This window comes from Schistocerca gregaria, unplaced genomic scaffold (assembly GCF_023897955.1).
Source record: "Schistocerca gregaria isolate iqSchGreg1 unplaced genomic scaffold, iqSchGreg1.2 ptg001057l, whole genome shotgun sequence".
Lineage (NCBI taxonomy): Eukaryota > Metazoa > Arthropoda > Insecta > Orthoptera > Acrididae > Schistocerca > Schistocerca gregaria.
The window spans coordinates 32501-37500 of NW_026062403.1; the positions used below are offsets into that span (position 1 = coordinate 32501).

General features: G+C 58.0%; 1 pseudogene; it reads left to right on the forward strand.

The window, feature by feature from the left end:
• The window catches only part of LOC126327698 (large subunit ribosomal RNA), a 7612-nt pseudogene that overhangs the window by 373 nt on the left and 2239 nt on the right, over window positions 1–5000 (forward strand).

A 5000-nucleotide genomic window follows, 5' to 3' on the forward strand; every position in this document is an offset into this window, starting at 1 on the left:
GGAAAGTTGAAAAGAACTTTGAAGAGAGAGTTCAAAAGTACGTGAAACCGTTCTGGGGTAAACGTGAGAAGTCCGAAAGGTCGAACGGGTGAGATTCACGCCCATCCGGCCACTGGCCCCCGCCCTCGGCAGATGGGGCCGGCCGCCCGCGCGGAGCAATCCGCGGCGGGGTCGTGTCCGGTTGCCTTTCCACTCGCCGCGGGGTGGGGCCGTTCCGGTGTGCGGTGGGCCGCACTTCTCCCCTAGTAGGACGTCGCGACCCGCTGGGTGCCGGCCTACGGCCCGGGTGCGCAGCCTGTCCTTCCGCGGGCCTCGGTTCGCGTCTGTTGGGCAGAGCCCCGGTGTCCTGGCTGGCTGCTCGGCGGTATATCTGGAGGAGTCGATTCGCCCCTTTGGGCGCTCGGGCTCCCGGCAAGCGCGCGCGGTTCTTCCCGGATGACGGACCTACCTGGCCCGGCCCCGGACCCGCGCCGCTGTTGGCTCGGGATGCTCTCGGGCGGAATAATCGCTCCCGTCAGCGGCGCTTCAGCTTTGGACAATTTCACGACCCGTCTTGAAACACGGACCAAGGAGTCTAACATGTGCGCGAGTCATTGGGCTGTACGAAACCTAAAGGCGTAATGAAAGTGAAGGTCTCGCCTTGCGCGGGCCGAGGGAGGATGGGGCTTCCCCGCCCTTCACGGGGCGGCGGCCTCCGCACTCCCGGGGCGTCTCGTCCTCATTGCGAGGTGAGGCGCACCTAGAGCGTACACGTTGGGACCCGAAAGATGGTGAACTATGCCTGGCCAGGACGAAGTCAGGGGAAACCCTGATGGAGGTCCGTAGCGATTCTGACGTGCAAATCGATCGTCGGAGCTGGGTATAGGGGCGAAAGACTAATCGAACCATCTAGTAGCTGGTTCCCTCCGAAGTTTCCCTCAGGATAGCTGGTGCTCGTACGAGTCTCATCCGGTAAAGCGAATGATTAGAGGCCTTGGGGCCGAAACGACCTCAACCTATTCTCAAACTTTAAATGGGTGAGATCTCCGGCTTGCTTGATATGCTGAAGCCGCGAGCAAACGACTCGGATCGGAGTGCCAAGTGGGCCACTTTTGGTAAGCAGAACTGGCGCTGTGGGATGAACCAAACGCCGAGTTAAGGCGCCCGAATCGACGCTCATGGGAAACCATGAAAGGCGTTGGTTGCTTAAGACAGCAGGACGGTGGCCATGGAAGTCGGAATCCGCTAAGGAGTGTGTAACAACTCACCTGCCGAAGCAACTAGCCCTGAAAATGGATGGCGCTGAAGCGTCGTGCCTATACTCGGCCGTCAGTCTGGCAGTCATGGCCGGTCCTCGCGGCCGGCCGCGAAGCCCTGACGAGTAGGAGGGTCGCGGCGGTGGGCGCAGAAGGGTCTGGGCGTGAGCCTGCCTGGAGCCGCCGTCGGTGCAGATCTTGGTGGTAGTAGCAAATACTCCAGCGAGGCCCTGGAGGGCTGACGCGGAGAAGGGTTTCGTGTGAACAGCCGTTGCACACGAGTCAGTCGATCCTAAGCCCTAGGAGAAATCCGATGTTGATGGGGGCCGTCATAGCATGATGCACTTTGTGCTGGCCCCCGTTGGGCGAAAGGGAATCCGGTTCCTATTCCGGAACCCGGCAGCGGAACCGATATAAGTCGGGCCCCTCTTTTAGAGATGCTCGTCGGGGTAACCCAAAAGGACCCGGAGACGCCGTCGGGAGATCGGGGAAGAGTTTTCTTTTCTGCATGAGCGTTCGAGTTCCCTGGAATCCTCTAGCAGGGAGATAGGGTTTGGAACGCGAAGAGCACCGCAGTTGCGGCGGTGTCCCGATCTTCCCCTCGGACCTTGAAAATCCGGGAGAGGGCCACGTGGAGGTGTCGCGCCGGTTCGTACCCATATCCGCAGCAGGTCTCCAAGGTGAAGAGCCTCTAGTCGATAGAATAATGTAGGTAAGGGAAGTCGGCAAATTGGATCCGTAACTTCGGGATAAGGATTGGCTCTGAGGATCGGGGCGTGTCGGGCTTGGTCGGGAAGTGGGTCAGCGCTAACGTGCCGGGCCTGGGCGAGGTGAGTGCCGTAGGGGTGCCGGTAAGTGCGGGCGTTTAGCGCGGGCGTGGTCTGCTCTCGCCGTTGGTTGGCCTCGTGCTGGCCGGCGGTGCAGGATGCGCGCGCCTGCGCGGCGTTCGCGCCCCGGTGCTTCAACCTGCGTGCAGGATCCGAGCTCGGTCCCGTGCCTTGGCCTCCCACGGATCTTCCTTGCTGCGAGGCCGCGTCCGCCTTAGCGTGCTCCTCCGGGGGCGCGCGGGTGCGCGGATTCTCTTCGGCCGCCATTCAACGATCAACTCAGAACTGGCACGGACTGGGGGAATCCGACTGTCTAATTAAAACAAAGCATTGCGATGGCCCTAGCGGGTGTTGACGCAATGTGATTTCTGCCCAGTGCTCTGAATGTCAACGTGAAGAAATTCAAGCAAGCGCGGGTAAACGGCGGGAGTAACTATGACTCTCTTAAGGTAGCCAAATGCCTCGTCATCTAATTAGTGACGCGCATGAATGGATTAACGAGATTCCCGCTGTCCCTATCTACTGGCGATTTCACCTTTTTCGTGCTAAATATGTACTTTCAGTACAGGCACAGAGAAAGACCGTATATCGACCAGTTAAAAGAGGCGGTTGGGTTCTACCGCAATGACTTGCTGATTTGCACAATGGACGCAAATGCCATGTCACCCCTATGGCACAGTGACATCACGCCTCTTGGTGCTCGACGCGCCGCCAGGCGAGGTGAGAGACTCGCTGAAGCAATTCACGAGCTCAGACTAGAAGTGCTGAACCGACCAAACTTCCCACCAACTTTCGAAGGCCGCCGTGGAGCGACCTCGAATATCGATGTGACACTGAAGAGTGCACACGAGCATCTCCGTGCGGAGAACTGGAAGGTATGGCGGGGAATGACACTAAGTGACCACAATCTGATCACATTCACTGTAGCCTATGATGGGGAGCCTCCTCCTGAAGACCAGGTGAACGGCACCGTCAAGTACAACTGGCGAAAGGCTAATTGGGATCGACTAAGAGGTAATCTAGTGATACCGAATTGGCCAATGGATCGCGTTGTGGACGTTGACAAAGCTGCAGAAGATCTGACGGCGGCCATACAGACAGCAGCAACAGGCGCAGTCCCGTTGGCCCACACAGGGAAAATGCCTAAGGCACCTTGGAACCCTGAGCTGCAGCGTCTCCGACGCGAATGCAGAAGAGCGCGGCGGCATTACCAGCGCAGCGTAGGCGATCACATTCGTGAGGCCACGCTTGCGCGGTACAGGCGGGCCAAAGCCGTGTTTAAGCGGGCACTGCACACAGTACGGACTGAGAGTTGGCAGTCTTTTGTTCGTGACAGTCTGGCGGCTGACCCCTGGGGTACACCGTACAAGATTGCCGTGTCAAAAGTTCGGTCACCGACGGTCCTGTCGACCCTAAGGAAGATCGATGGCAGTCACACCAAGGACTGGCAAGAGTCAGCTGAGCTCCTCATGAGTACCTTATTGCCCGACGATAGTAGCGAAGATGAGGACGAGGAACAGGGGAATTTGAGGCGACAACTCCATGAGCTGTATGCCGATGAGACGCCTGTTGCTCCGTTCACTGAACGTGAAGTTACCGCCGCAATTCTTGAATTGCGCCGTAAAAAGGCGACGGGCCATGATGGACTCGCTGCCGAGGTTCTCCAAGCCCTGTGCGCGGAGATCTGCCCTTACCTGACTAACCTCTACAATGAGTGCTTACGTCAGGGACGGGTACCAGAATCGTGGAAGTTGGCCGAAGTGGTCATTCTGATAAAGGGTGAGGACAAGGATCCGGAAGTGCCGAAATCATACCGACCCATCTGTCTCTTGAACTCCATGGCTAAGCTCCAGGAGAAGCTCCTATGCCTTCGGCTAGAGCAACACCGGGAACTTAGGGGACGCAGTCCCGACCAATACGGATTCAGGAGGGGTCTGTGTACAGAAGATGCTATAAACAAGGCAATGTTGTTGGTGGACACATCTACAGCCAAGTACGTTGCGGGGATAATGGTTGACATCGCTGGGGCTTTCGACAACCTATGGTGGCCGGCACTGTTCGACAGCCTAAGGAAGTTGGAATGTCCTGGGCCCCTGTACCGGTGCCTGCTAGACTACTGCCGTAACCGGCGGGCGGTTTTGCGGTGCCCGGGGCGGGCGGTTGAGAAGTCGATCACCAAGGGATGCCCACAGGGCTCGGTCTGCGGTCCCATATTCTGGGATGTAGGCCTCGAGCCTGTGTTGGCGGAACTAGGAGAACTGCGACAAGTGCGAGGCGTAGTAGCGTACGCCGATGACATCCTTCTAGTGATAGAAGGTGACTCTCGGGCAATGTTGGAAGTAAACTGCAACGCAGCGCTCAACGCCCTGCAGCAGTGGTGCCACAAAGTGAAGCTGAAGCTGTCTGCTGAGAAGACTGTGTATATCTTGCTGCGCGGCCGTTTGGCACGTGGCCCTGTACTCCGAATTGCTGGCGGTGCCAACGATGGAGCTATCAGGCGAACACGCATGGCGAGGTATCTGGGAATCCACCTCGATGAGTCCAGACTGTTCTCTGCGCATATCGAGATCGTATGTCGCAAAAGCCAGGCCCTCTTCCACAAGATAGCCAGTATTGCAAACAAGCAATACCATCTGCCATTGCAGACATTAAGGCTATATCACTCGAGCATTCTCGTGGCCATCACGGCTTACGGGTCGAGTGTCTGGGCTCATAGGCTGAGACAGAGAAAACCTGCGGCGGCGATGAGGAGGCTGCAGCGCCAAGCGCTGTTGCGCCTCACTGGAGCATACAGCACAACTTCCGCCGATGCGCTACTAGTCATCACAGCAATCCCCCCACTTGACCTGCTGCTCAGGGAAAGGGGTGCGCTGTATTGGCTCCGGAAGGGAAATCCGGATGGGGTCAATAACATCTTAGGCCGACCGGCAGACAGCGC